Raw genomic sequence first — 14,903 nt, forward strand, 5'->3', positions numbered from 1 at the left:
AGAGAGAGAGAGAATCAGCGTGAATAAGGTGTACTTGAATTGCACTCATGTAAAAATGGCCATTAATAATATCAACACGGGAACATATGTCCCAGAAAGAACGAAAAAGACCTTTTTCAAAACAGTCATTATCTATAACTTTGGCTACCTCAGCATCTGTCTCGTCAAATTCCATTTCCTCGGCCATTCATCTCAATTTTCTTATCTTATTTACCCAGGATTGGCAATGACTACCACCATCCAAATTCTGCTCTGAACCTAGTCACTCAGCCAAGTAATTAGTCTGTTAACTCTTCCAGACCAGGGTCCTACCCGAATATTGTCACATCACTCCCCTTCATTTTTGTCAATTGGCTATAATTGACACAGCAATCAAATTACAATATTAGTCAATATCCAATTCATGCAAAAAAGTTCTCAATGAGTAATTGTCCTGTATATTTTTCCAAAACAATGTCTCCACATGCAAGATCAGAGGCTCTCAACACCTCTTACTAATTACTCCGATTGCTCCGATTACCAATGGTTATCCATCATGCATCGTCTGGCTCTTAAGTCTTTTCTCTTTTTTTTTCAAGGTTTTCGCATGCAAGATCAGAGGCTCTCAACACCTCTTACCAATTATTGCAACTGTTCACCACTCATTGTCTGTCTCTTTTAGTTGCTTTCTCTTTTTCAATTGTCTTTTTCGAATCAGGGGTGGTCACAATTCCACCCGAAGATTTAATTTCCACTTCTTCTGTATTCTTTTCAAATAGAACACCAATTGGCTCCCCTGTTCCACCCAGGAGAACACTCGCCATTGTCCTGCGTTTTACCATTAATTCTCTACGCTTCATTAGTGCTCGTACCACTAATATTACCAGGATTATAATAATCAAGGTCCCAATCACGGTCGACCAACTCAACAAGATATTGGTACCACTAATCCAACCTATACTGGTTTTTCCTACAGCATCCAATTTATCTCTTAATTGTTCAAATCCCATCTTCTCTATAGGCTTCAGTATTTCGGGAATCTTACTCAATGTTACATCAGGGAATCTTTACTATCGGTTCCCACAATCCTGCCCAATCACCGAGATTATTTTCCATTAATTTCCCAAAGGACTTTTTCCTTTCAAACTTCTCCTCAGCTTGGTAATAAGGTGGGAGGGACATTGACGTTCCAAATGCGGAACAACCTAATGGCAACTCTACCATTGTTAATGGGGGCATTGCCCTTATTGTTCTCGTAGTCTTACCCTCACAAACCATCGATAATTCTATTTCTCCCTGGGTTGCTACCGCCCAGACTCCATCCGATACACTAATTGCTTGTGGTAATACTACATCAGCCAAGATTTCCACTTGACAATTCCTCCTAATACCCTCCTTATCTCCTTTAAACAGTTCTAACACACATAATTCATAATTACCAGCCACATATATGGGGCTGGTAGAAGTACAAGTCTTCAATGCATCAGCCCTGCATTGGCTTGCTTCTCTCTCAGGTAACATCATGAACTTAGTTCTTGCCAAATTCAAAGCTATGTACTCAGTTTCCAACCTATACCTTGCCACAGCCCCCAGCTTCTGGTCTGCTTTAAGATAGGGAATGGGAAGATTTATTATCTGATATATTTCGAACGTACTATCTCTATACAATAATGGAACTGACGTTACTATTATTAGCTTCTCATTTTCTATCAGGGTCACACAACCCAATGCATTATAGTATTTCCATAACTCCTCTGTAGGATCTACAGGTAAACGTAAATGAGGTAGTTCGGTCTGTATTTTTATCAATATTGCCTTCAGATAGCTTGGGGTCACTATACTAGGTGATAGATGTCCCAAGGATAGTGAATCTAACTGGGCTCTAACATGCTCTAATAGGGTTATCGATGATTGACTAGTTTGTCGCACCCTAGCTGTAATTGACAACAATTGGAAATACTGCTGCATAAAACTGCTTACCTCTTGCAATTCAGATTTCATTGACTCAGTAATATTAGATACTTCTACTTGTAACTCTCGTAGATTTCTCGTTAGCCAATTTATATTTACTCGGTTTTTGGCTAATTCCATTCTCGTGACATTTAATATCGATACGCTCTCTCTAGCCACCTGAGCTAAAGTTTCCTGATTCCTTTCCACATCAAGCAACTTTCGCTCGATAATTTTCACATCATCCTCGGATACTGTGCCAAACAACACACTTAACGCTTTTCCCACTATAGGAATTACTGCCCTCTTTGATCTAGCTTGTAACAGCCCAATGCCTTTTAGATACAAATTCATCTCCTTCCATAACCCTAGCTTCTTGCTCTAAGGAAGATAATAGCTTCATGTACCCTTCCTCCTGTACATAGTTACTGGCTACTCGTGCTCTGGCCTTACCCAATGCAACGATCTCATCTTTTAACCTGTCCAACAGCATTCTGTAAGGTTTAAGGTCCACCACTAAGGTAATTAGCCACTTCGACCTGGTAATTATGACTTCACTAACTTTCTTAAAGATAGTATTTCGTTCATTCCTCCACGCATTTGCCGAGCAAATCGCAATCACAATCATCAGCAAAATTCTTCGGTCCATTCCTGCAACGAGATGCAAGAACAGTTCATTCTTCATTTGTGTACACCTTTTTATCAAGTATTTATCTTTCCCTAGTCGGCTAAAATTCTCTATAACACAGGTAATTTATTTTGAGACATAGTTAAGGACCAGATGAGATCCACCACACCCGAAGCAAAATGAATGGAGGGGCCCTTCTCCACCCACCAGCCTATCCGAGCATTGCCAACCCCAACCGATCCAAGACGCGTCTACTTTGCAATACCTCACTCACTCAATCTAATCTTGGGGCTCAGCATTTTTGGCTCCCCTCAACCGATATTTAATGGGTATCTCCCCTGTTTCAGGGATCCCTTTTTCTTTCTGCCACCTCTCACGAAGTTGGGCAAGAGGTATCTCATCCTCTGACACCCAATCACTTCCACTGGTTCTATTTCCAGTATTTGACATCGGCGGCTGTTCATCGACTTCTTCATCTCCAGGCTTTATCACTTCATCTCCTTGTTCCGTTACTTCGAAGACTCGTAGGTCTTCTATCAGGTTATAATCGCTTTCCTCACCTGATTCTTCCTCCTCAGAATCTGCTAAAGTGACCCTTCTCCTTTTTCATCGTGTTGGCTTTAACTCTGGTCCTTCCCAAGTATCTATTCTAGCCAACTAACTCATTTGCATGGGCTCGTTTCACCTTCCCTGAAACTTGGTCCCATATTACAAACGTGACCGGTCCGGTCTGATGTACGATTCTATAATAAGGCTCCCATCTAGCACTCAATTTGACCTGTCGCAGATTAACCTTATAATACACTGGGTCTCCAATTCGCAGCTTTACTTCCTTTCTTCCTTTATTAATTCTGGCATTATGCCTTTTCTGAGCACATGCGATTCTTCGCCTCGCTGGCACGAATATTCTATGCTGCTTCTTAATTATTAATTTATGGTGATCCTCACCCATGTACTTTTGTCGTGGCTTTAGCAAACTGTCCACTGGCAGCACTACATCTCGCCCAAATATCATATAGTATGGCGAGAATTTTGAAATTTCATTCTCACTGCAGCTAGTGCCTGAGTTAAATATAAATCCCAATTCTCCTCATTGTCCTTCACCAATTTGGACAATACATCAGCTAATCTCTCCACCTTAGCGTTACTCTGCGGGTGATATGGAGATGTCGTCACATGCTCCACCCTCAAACTCTCCAATGCCTCACGCATTATTCTATTTACATTCTCGGGTCCATTGTCTGTGACTAATTGCACAGGTGACCCATAGCGAGGGAAGATTTCAGTTAAAATCACATCTGACATGGTCTGTGCCTTTTTATCAGGGAAGGCATATGCTTCTGGCCAATTAGTTAGCCAATCTACAAAACTCATTATATATTGATTTCCCCTGGGGGTCTCTCCATATGGACCTGATATGTCCATACTGACTTTTTCAAACGGAAAATTCGGTATGTCAGTCTCCCTCAAGGGGGCCAATCGCTGCCTCCTACCCTGGACTTGACATACCTGACAGCCATTTATATACTCTGTGACTTCTACATACAATTTTGGCCAGTAGTACTTTCGGCCGATTAATTCATGGGTCTTACCAATTCCCATGTGTCCCATCCTCTCATGACACTGTACGAGGATTTCCCTTCTAAGCGCTCTCGGGACAACCATTCTCAGTCTGGGCTCTTCCTCAGCCCCAGATAGGTAATACAACACATTGTCATGCACTATCAACTTCCTTGCTTTTCCAGCCTCCGCTTCTTTCCTCAAGGCTAGTATCTCTTCATCCCTCTGACTATTCTCGATTACTTCCTTCCAGTGTTGGTCACTGACAATCACTGAACTACCCGTTTCATCTTCCTTTAACTCAGGTCTACCCTTCAAGGTATGCGCATTTAAGACATTCACCTGGTAAGCCCTATCATCTACTCCAGGCTCTAAATGTATCGATTCTGCTTCTAACTGTGTAGGTATTCGGGATAATAAGTCAGCACAAGTATTATCCTTACCCGCTAAGTACTCATTTTTACAGTTATAGCCACTCAACTTCAGCGCCCATTGCTGAATCTTCTTGTTCGTCCATTCTGCCTCCAGCAGATATTTCAAGGGTTTATGATCAGTTTTGATCGTGAACACGGCTCCACTAAGGTAGTAGTCTAATTTTTGTACTGCGTACATAATTGCATACGCTTCTTTTTCTATCACCGGCCATCTCTGCTGTGTCTCCGAGAGCCGATGTGACAAGAAATACACAGGGACCTCCTCCGGTATATTTGGCACCGGCCCGTCCCTGTCTGGACAAGGTTGTGTTAATACCGCACCTATGCATCTATCACTGGCATCAGTGTATAAGACCATAGATCTGCTCAAATCTGGGTAAGTCAAAAGTGGAATCGCTGTTAACTGTTCCCTGAGACAATCAAAGGCTCGCTGACAATCCTCTGTCCACCTGAATCTAGCATATTTCTTGGTGAGAGCTATCAGTGGTCCGGCCAATCGCGAGAAGGCAGGGATAAACTTTCCATAGTACCCAATGGCACCTATAAATCCCCTCACTTCTCTAACACTCTTGGGCGCAGACATTGCCCTGATTATTTCTACTTTATCCAAATCAGGTTTTATCCCTTCCTTATCGATTATAAATCCCAAATACTTAGCTTCGTCTTTCATTAATTGACACTTTAGCAATTTTACTTTCAGGTTGTGTTCTCTCAACCTCTCCATCACCTTCTCTAAATGCTTAATGTGCTCGTCAGGTGTTTTAGAGAACACCAAAACATCATCCAGATAGTCCATAGCAAAGCCCTCTAATCCTTCTAAAACAATAGACATCGATTGGGTGAATATCCCTGGAGCATTAGATAAGCCAAAGGGCATCACCCTAAAATTGAACAGCCCTAAGTGACAGGTAAAGGCTGCCTTCTCCGTCTAAGGCCACTTGCCAGTAACCGGATCTCAAATCCAATGTTGAGAAACAGACTGACTTGCCCAACAATGCCAATATATCGTCAATTAAAGGCTGGGGAACGGCCACAGGTGTCCTACCTGTCGCTGTCCTCTTGTGGACTGTGCTCCTCATGTGCTGGATCTTTTCATGGGCCGAATGTCTCAACTGTTGAACGTCTCAATTGTTGAATGTTTCAAGTGTTGATTATCTCAAGAATCGAATTCTGACTGTCTTGCGTCGGATTCCCCCTAGGGTCGAATCCTGGTCACGGCACCAAAATGTACCACCCCATCTCCGCGTGGAAGTTGTTGTTGTTGTCCTCTGGTCAAGTGGTCAGCATTGATCGTCTTTGGCGTTGACTCGTCGACAATTGTCCGCCTTCGCCGTCCGCAACGCAAGCGCCAGACAGCTAGAGTTCCTCCAGTGAAGTGACCATACACTGCCCCACCCCACGTTGTGTTTCTTTAAGTGATAAGGCAGCGACATCTCACCCCTGCAAGGAAAAGGTTAAACACACGGACGACCGGAGACGCTGGCACACTGGTAAAATAAAACAGAACACCGTTTTCTATATGTAGATGATAAAAATCTTTATCCTGTTTCCAATGTTCAAAATAACTGCACAGTCAAACGAAGGGAGTGAGTGTCTAACTGGTAATATGGCGACTTGGCTGTGGTTCCAATATCAGGGCAGCTTATCTTCGGGAATGATCGGCAACGATTAGGATGGTGAATTCGTTTTCTCAATCTAACCGACCGGGAGGCTGGCTGACCAGTTTGAAAGTGCGCACAGATCCGAAAAACGGTTTGTTTAAATAAGAAAACCCTGCCTGGCAATTCCTTTCAGATGTCATTTTCTTGCCAAATTACATTACTCAGGGCTCTTATCGTATAGATCTGCTTAGGTAACCAAAACTCTCGGTATGGGGGGGGGATTCCCTCTTAATGTCTATTTACGTCATAACCCTAGGGGCGGTCCCCTCACTTCCAACTACTGTGGAGTCGATCCTCTTACTATCACCGGTGACGTATGCTAGGGGCTGGTCCTGGTTCTCCAACCACCTTGGAATTAATCCTCTCACTATTCCCAGTGACGTCACCCTGGCGATTCTCTACTTCTCCACCCTAGATCCTCGGATCGTGTGGGCGAACAGGCGGGGTCTATATTAATACTAATTAATATTTCCTTATCTGATTTCTACAGGGAAATACAGTTCTCCCAAACAACATTATTCGGTGGCTGACATATGGCCATTACCTGTCAACACGCGTCTGCTTATTGCAGCTTCTGACTGACGAATCTTTTTCCAAAATATCTTTCCAAAATAACATTATCGCAATGGCTTCCCTACGGCCATTAATTATATCAACACGGGAACATATGTCCCAGGAAGAACGAAAAAGACCTTTTTCAAAACAGTCATTATCTACTAACTTTGGCTACCTCAGCATCTGTCTCATCAAATTCCATTTCCTCAGCCATTCATCTCAATTTCCTTATCTTATTTACCCAGGATTGGAAATGACTACCGCCATCCAAATTCTGCTCTGAACCTAGTCACCCAGCCAAGTAATTACTGTCTGTTAACTCTTCCAGACCAGGGTCCTACTCTAATATTGTCACAGATCTACTGGATTGATAGAAGGATCCCACCATTTTTCCAGCGACCTTGGCAACAGATTTGATGTACATGTTCCATTTCAGATCAAGAGTAAAGGTCAAGCCCAGAAGCTTGTCAAAACATGAGGCCTCCCCAAGACGAGACCCATTCATTTCAACTGATGCCAGATGGGGATCAGAGCGTTGATGATGTTAAGATATAAGCTTGGTTTTAGGCACATTAAAAGTAACCAGCCACTCCTTTCCCCATTGTACCACGTGCTCAAGATAAGAGGAGAGAGAATCGGAGAGAACTTGGTCATTTACTGTTTTAGATGTGCTAACATTGATGGTAGTGTCATCAGTATAAATGTCTACGAATGATGGAAGGATGTGATTTGGAAGATTATTAATGTAAATCAGGGAGAGAGTTGGGCCCAGGATGGAACCTTGAGGGACTCCAGCATTAATATTGTGAGCTTCTGATTTCTGCCCATCAACTACTACTTTTATGAACCTATCAGAAAGAAATGATTTAATAATTGAGAAGACATTTCCAGCTATACTATAGCTGGAGATCTTGTGAAGTAAACCTTTATGCCATACCCTATCAAAGGCTTTTCATATGTCAGGAGCAATTGCTCTAGAAAGGTTGCCTCCGTCAAGAGATTCGCTAATCCTATGAGATATAACTGTAAGCACATCTGCTGTAGATCAAACATAACGGAAACTATATTATGTGTCACTAAGAAGGTTATTTTTGCTGAGATGGTTGAATACTTCTCTATTTAACACAGATTCCAGCAACTTACTCATGATACACAAGAGACTTATTAGCCTGTACTGAGAGGGGGATGAGCGATCACCTGAGTTCTTAAATACAGGGCAACCTGATGAGATTCCCAGGGTGATGGGAAGCAATTCTTAAGTTTAGCGCGTAGTTGCATTTTTTTTCATGAGAATTACAAGGCGATTAGGCTGTAGAAAGCAGTTTTTTCTGTTGTTTTATTTTTTTTATAAGCCACGGTATTGTCACAAATTAGAAAATTTGGCAGGGGAAATACTATTTTAAAGTAATGAGTACCCTGTTAAAACAATACTAGTGGTTCCAGTGAGTTGGAAGATGCCACGTAGGCCCAAGCAATGGCAATAAGTCTTGTCCAACAAAAGTCTGGCGTGCGAGGTCGCAATAATTCCTCAGGGTACGGAGCGACTGGACAGTCGGTACCAAGCCTAATCACGGGGAGATAGAAGAAAGGGAAAGATGCAGATTACGTAAGGGACAAGATAGAGCCTTATTATTTTTTTTATTTTTTTAGAGGAATGTGTGAGGGATATCTGGGTTGGAATCTTGGGACTTGCTGGGAATGCGGAAAAATCACAAAGGGAAAGCTACTTAGTTAGAAATCGATGCGCAAGTAGGCTTTGGCGCATTAGTTAGGGAGTGATGATTCCGTATCTTGTCGGGTTCCAGGAACTCAAACAGGGTCCGAGTGAATCAGTGTGAAGGCGTATCTTGGCTTAGACCAACCAAGGGAGTTAGTAGAAGAGCTTTGTGAAGTCCCGAAGTAGTAGATAGAATAGAACAAAGCTCCAGTAATAGGACCACTCAGAGAAAGACGTCAGGGCATTACAGTAAAGGAAAAAAAACTGGGACTTAGGCCTATGCTGAAAGTCGAGAACGTGAGTGGGATGGTTGGGTCGGTAGAGCATCAGACTTTTAATCTGAGGGTCTGGGGTTCGAGTCCCCATGCGATAAAGCTGCCACCAACATGGAGCATCCGACGTTCTGGTCGTAATTGCGATATGCTGGCCCCATTTCGAAAAAGTGATCGAAAATGGAGTCTCCATTTGTTTGGCCAAGTGGTCCAAATAAAGAGCAGAGTCAGTGGAAAATATCCAACAATGCGACCGCCTAGACAAGATGTATATCTGCAAAGCTGTATCTTTGTCTAACTTGGAAGCAAGTTAATGTCGAGGAGGGACTTTCGAGAAGCAGCAGAAGGGTTGATAGTGTTGTAGAAGAGTACTGGTGCCTGATCTTTCTGGGAAAAGGAGTGAGTCCGGAAAGTGAAAAAATAAAGATGTACTTCGGACATAATTATTTTTTTTAGTTAGTTAGTTATTAAAAATGTATGGCTTGCCATACATTTTGATAAAAAAGGGGCGGAGGAATGTTAAAGAGCATCCCCCCCCCTCTCTGGCTTTCTTACTCTTTCTATTTTCTCTCTCTGTGTCTCTATTAGAGAATAGAGAAAGAGAGAGGGAGAGAGAGGGAAAGAGAGAGAGGTGAATAACGTGGACAGTGGACACGTTTGCAGAAGAAGGGTCAGCTGACCAGATGACGTGGTGTCATGTGATGAGGTTAGCTGATTCTTTCTTGGCAGTTTGGTTTCGGGTGTTGGAGAAGACAGACGGCTTTTCAGCTGTCTCCCCCCCCCCTGGGCTGGGGAGGACGCTAACGTGTACCATCAAGCAAGCAAGGTTCACCTCCATTCTGTGTCGACCTCTGGAAGGTGAATAAAAACATAAAACCTTAATTATCATCTTGGAGTGAATTCTTCATCCAACAGGCCAGCTCCCCTCCAAGAGACGATGAACACCAGAGGAACAACCGACGACACATGAATAAAGGTGTGTTAAGAAATGCATGTACACAAACACACACCCACGAAGACATGATCAATAAGATTAGAAACTAGACGATCACGTACACGAATCTCCTTCTTGACACTATTCCCTTTATGATACAATCTCCTTTATGACACCCCACTATATAACAAACATTTAAACAGTTTTGTATGTATGGATGCTAGTTCTGGTTGAAGTTTTTTGAGTACTATAATTGGAATACTGTCAGAGCAGGCTGCTTTATTGGAATCAAGGTTTTTGATTAGCTTGGCAACATCACATACTGATAATTTTATATCACATAGCGTGTTTTCTGATACAGGAGGAAATATTGGGGGTTGGCAGTCATTGTCACAAAGGGTAGAATTAGCTGCAAAGTTCTTGGCAAAGAGTTTGGCTTTGTATGATGTTGACGAGATTACTTCAGGTCCATTGATGATAGTTGGTATAGAGTACACGTTTCTGTTCAGGATTCTGTTTGCTATTTGCCAAAACTAGTGGGAATCAAGCCACTGCTCAGCTACTTTGGACTTGACGGATGAGCATACAACTCTTTGCGTACTTTATTACTTTTTTTACAATGGTTGCTGGCAGTTCTGAAAGCAGCTTTAGTCTCAGTACATCTATTACGTTTGAAACAATGGAAAAAGTGATTTCTGTGCGCAATGGCAGCAGCACATTCTGGAGAGAAACATGGCTGGCTGTTAGGTTTTTGCTGGAACTTTTTCGAGGGTATGAAACGGTCAATATACAATTAACTATTCTATCAGGATTGATACTATAGAGGACACATCCTTTTTAAACATGGAACGCAGAGGTAGATCTGATATAAATATACGGAAGCTATCCCAGTCTGGCATAGAGTATCGTTATACTGTACGATGGAGAGGTACGTCTGAAGACTTTTTACATTTCATTTTTATCTTAATTGATACAACAGAGTGGTCGGAAGATCCAAGTGGAGACAGAACGAAAACTCCCTAACACACACACACACACACAATAAATTATAAGTTTCAAATTATATTCTTTGTTGAATAATAAATTCTAAGAGTTTAGATAAAAAAAAAATCAAATTTTAATTAGCTCCCAAAATGATCGTCAGATTTTACCAATGACTTTTTTTCGCACCCCCACCTACAACTTTTTTTTTTCAGATGGGCAGTTCATTTCGCTTTTGTGAGACATTCTTCATAAATGCACAAATTAACCAGAAGTATTTTTATTTGTTTGTTTTTTTTAATCAGACTCGTACATTTGGTAATGGCTATTTCTTTCATGACATATACTAAAACTAGCATGGGTTCCAGGCGTTGTCCGGGTGTTTGTAGGTGTTTGTAGGTGTGTGTTGAACAAAAAAAAAAAAAAATTGATAATAGGCAGGCAGGCAGGCTCGAACTCGTATCGCTTAAGAGGAAAAGAAAGTGACAAAAAAAACATGTAAGGTCTTTGCTATTCCGCCCATCGCCAAACCGGAAGTAACAGGAATAAAATATTAATTATGGAAATATGTGCAGATATGAATTTGTCTGTTTTATCTATCATTTTGCGAATATTAATGTATCTGACTTTTGCAAATAAATATTATTTTTTCACAAATATTAATGTGTTGCTATTTAGTTAGTGGGAGGTTTTGCTTGTGTAAGAAAATTATGAAATCACAATTTTTATAAAAAATTAAATTACAAATTTAAGATCATAATATCACCGAAGAAATTGTCGCAAAATACAATTTAAATAAATATTTGCATAATAAAAATAACAACAAAAAAATCAACGAATAAAACTCAAAAATACATTTTAAGTAAAAACATTATTACCTAATTACATGTCATGTCGAAATTAGTAGAAATTCCAAAAATGACAAAAAAAAAAAAAAAAAAAAAAAGAAATGCTTTAATAAAAGATCTAAAAGTTTTAGATCTTTTATTAAAGCATTTTTTTTTTTTTTTTTTTGTTGACTAAAAACAAAAAACATCAGTCGGTATTGACTGCAATAAAAGAAACATAAAACTGCATTTTTCGACAGATTTTTTTTATTTCTTGTAATTGTAATAATGTTCTACTCGATTATTTTTCAGACTTGTTGAATCTATTTTTATTAATTTCGACAGGCAATTAGACAATAGTGATCTTTTTACTTAAGATGCATTTTTGTATCCAATTATAATGCACAAGGATCAAATCCACAAAACGCCCAGAAAACAAATTAACATTTGAAAAATAAACAGTTTTTAAGAAATTGCAAAAATCAGACAAAATAATAAGTAAATTCGCTGTATCATGACTGAAAAAAGAGACAAAATTAGTTGGTAATATTGGTCAGTAAACCGTTTCAACTGTGCCAGTTAACACGGTTAAGATTCGGATTAAAAATTGTTATAAAAATCAATACAATTTAGGCGCGCAGTATGATTATGATTATGTTGGCACGTGAAAAAGAAAAAATAACTCCCACGCAAATTCCGGCGTGGCCTTATATATTAAATCGACTCAAAACGAGCGGAAGTAGTACAGAGCACCCCACGTGATGTTTCCGTCCAATGGGATTTCTCCAAGGACATTTTTCTAAACTTTTCTTTTTAAGCTCGCTGGAGCCGGTCCAAATAGTATTTAAGCACACACAAACATCAAATCTCTCTCTCAACTGAATTTTCATTCGGATGTTCCACGTGTGTTACTATCACTCTTCCATTTTCACCGCTCCGCGCGCTTCATACAATTTCACAGGCGAACATTACCTATTGCCTCTCTTAACATATGAACAGTTCAACAAAAAAAGACATTCTCCTTTTTTTTATACGAATACTTAAAAAGGATTTCTGAACTCATTATAAAGAGAATTATATTTTATTTGTTAATGGTTGGTTTCTGTGAATAAACCTCCGTTCGTTTTGCATGAAAGTCTTCTTTTTATTTTTATTTATTTGTGGAGGAAGTTAGTTCCTAAAAAGGCCTGACAACTCCCCACACAACATACCTACCCTTAATTAATGTTATTTAAATTATTTGTCACATTATTATTTATATTTAAGAATTCAAATGTTAAAAAACAATGTAATTCATTAAGGATTTATTTTAATCATTTGTTTTCTTTTTTCAAAATGATTTAGCACAAGTTACAGAATTAATAAATTACTTTATTATTAGCACAGTATTAATAAATTACTTTCTACCATTAAAATTTAAGATATTCTGATTAGTTGTCAGAATTATTTTCAGTTTCAACAGGACTAAAACTTGTCCATATAAGTAGACTAGCAGGGCTACCCGGCGTTGCTCGGGACCGTATAAACAATGAAAAAACAAAAGCAGATATTGAACATATGTTTTATTCTTAGGGGAGAGGAATCTTTCATCTCAAGTTTTAGCGTTACAAACAAACATTTGTCTTTTATATATATAGATAATGAATGACAGGTTTTTTGGGGGCCCCCCTCGAAGATAACTGATCAGTTGACAAACTTCTAGTGGTCCGTTTGACGTGAAATTTCGATATTTGTCATCCGGGTGATAGGGCTTCGATATGATACCAAATTTGTCAACTCTAGTTGTGTCTGTCAAAAGTTTTAGCGTTACAAACAAACATACATACATACACACAGACGTTTGAGATTTATATATATAGATAGAAGAGTAACTTATCTTGCCTTTGATAATATTTATTTGCTATGTTCGTTTTTTTTAACAACTTTTATGAATCTATGTGTATAGTAAAACAAACCTAATTAAACTTTTAAAATCCTATTAAAAAAATAATTTTGCTAAAAATAAAGAATAAAAAATGCTAGTTAGACCGCAAGTTAGGGATCCTATTTCCAGATTTTTATCATTGACTCTCCCAGTTTAATTTGTATTTTCTCTTATGTCCTGAATCCTTATCTATTTGGAAGTGTTCACTTCATACCTACTTGGCAAAATTTACAGTTGAATATTAAAACACTGAACTTTTTTTAGACTTGTTTTGACCTGGCTGCTGTTAGCTGTGTATATCTTACTAATTAATGTTTGCGTTTTTTTATTATTTTTATTTTTTTTTTTCCGGTTTCAATTTCTTCAAAACGAAATCTCCAGATTTTAGTGGAAAAACCGCTAGCCGCTAGATCCAAAATTTACCTGCTAGATTTCAAATGAACTCTCCAGATCTAGCCCTCACCCCGCTAAATTGGCAACCCTGGACACTGTGGCCTTTGTGGAATTGGATTTGGTTCAGTTTTATGATCCCTCAAAGTTAATTGAACAAGACCATTCTGGTTTTAATGGCCCGTCAAATCCCATTAGGCACACAAGCCGAGATTAGGGGTCGCCGATTCTACTCGATTGCCAACAGAAGAAGAAAACAGGCCCGTTTTGGGTATAGGCCACCTGGTGAAGATTTGAGTGACAGCGGTTCCGGCATCCTGATTGGCTAAAGGGCCGAATCAGGAAAAAAAGAAGACTATCAGGAACAGGCATAGTTCACGCCCCCACAATAAAAGCAGCAAGTTTTGAGCACAAGAAGACAGAGAGAGATTTGCTCCCCTGGGTTCGAACGAGCAAAAATACCGACTGCCTCATCGATTAACCCTGTCACATAGTTATTTAGTTTTATCGGGGGGGGGGGGGAAGAAGAACATTGCAGTTAACAAATGGGCAGTCTCTAACTTAATAGCGAATTACGAAACGTACGATTGTAACCTTTATGATTAACAAGGAATTTTGAACAAGAAAAAAATATCGAGTTGTCTTTTTAATTTGTTTTGCATGATTGCAGGAGCGCTCGACGAGTCTATTTCAAGTTACTGGCCGCTGACATTCTCATCAAGGAGACACGGAGACCAACAATCGGGAACATTCCACCACTAGACAACACGCGGGTGACGTAAGTGTCACACATTCGTTGATCATCATTCAGTCCTGGGCAACGTCGGGTCTCTGCTAGTAATAGCTAATTTTTCACAATAAAAAAAGTTATAATTGTGAATTGGGGGAAAACAAACAAAAACAAAACAAAACAAAAGCAATGATAATTTTATAAATATTGGCAAACCAGAACAATACTCTATTCAAAAGTTAGCACTAAACGGTGTTGGTCAGATCCTTTTTTCTGGTATTAAACTTCACTAAATCTTCCAGTGAGAGTTCCAATTTGCCAAGTTTATTAAATTGTTAGGTGAAAGTACAGAATAGTTAAC

At 39.7% G+C, this 14,903-nt stretch overlaps 1 protein-coding gene across 1 annotated transcript in view; it reads right to left on the reverse strand.

Moving 5' to 3' along the window:
* Positions 1-14,903, reverse strand: part of LOC145269506 (uncharacterized) — a 273,423-nt gene that overhangs the window by 222,117 nt on the left and 36,403 nt on the right. The gene's annotated exons all lie outside the window — the stretch shown is intronic.

This window comes from Euprymna scolopes, chromosome 45 (genome assembly GCF_053919585.1).
Source record: "Euprymna scolopes isolate OS-2025 chromosome 45, ASM5391958v1, whole genome shotgun sequence".
Taxonomy (NCBI): domain Eukaryota; kingdom Metazoa; phylum Mollusca; class Cephalopoda; order Sepiida; family Sepiolidae; genus Euprymna; species Euprymna scolopes.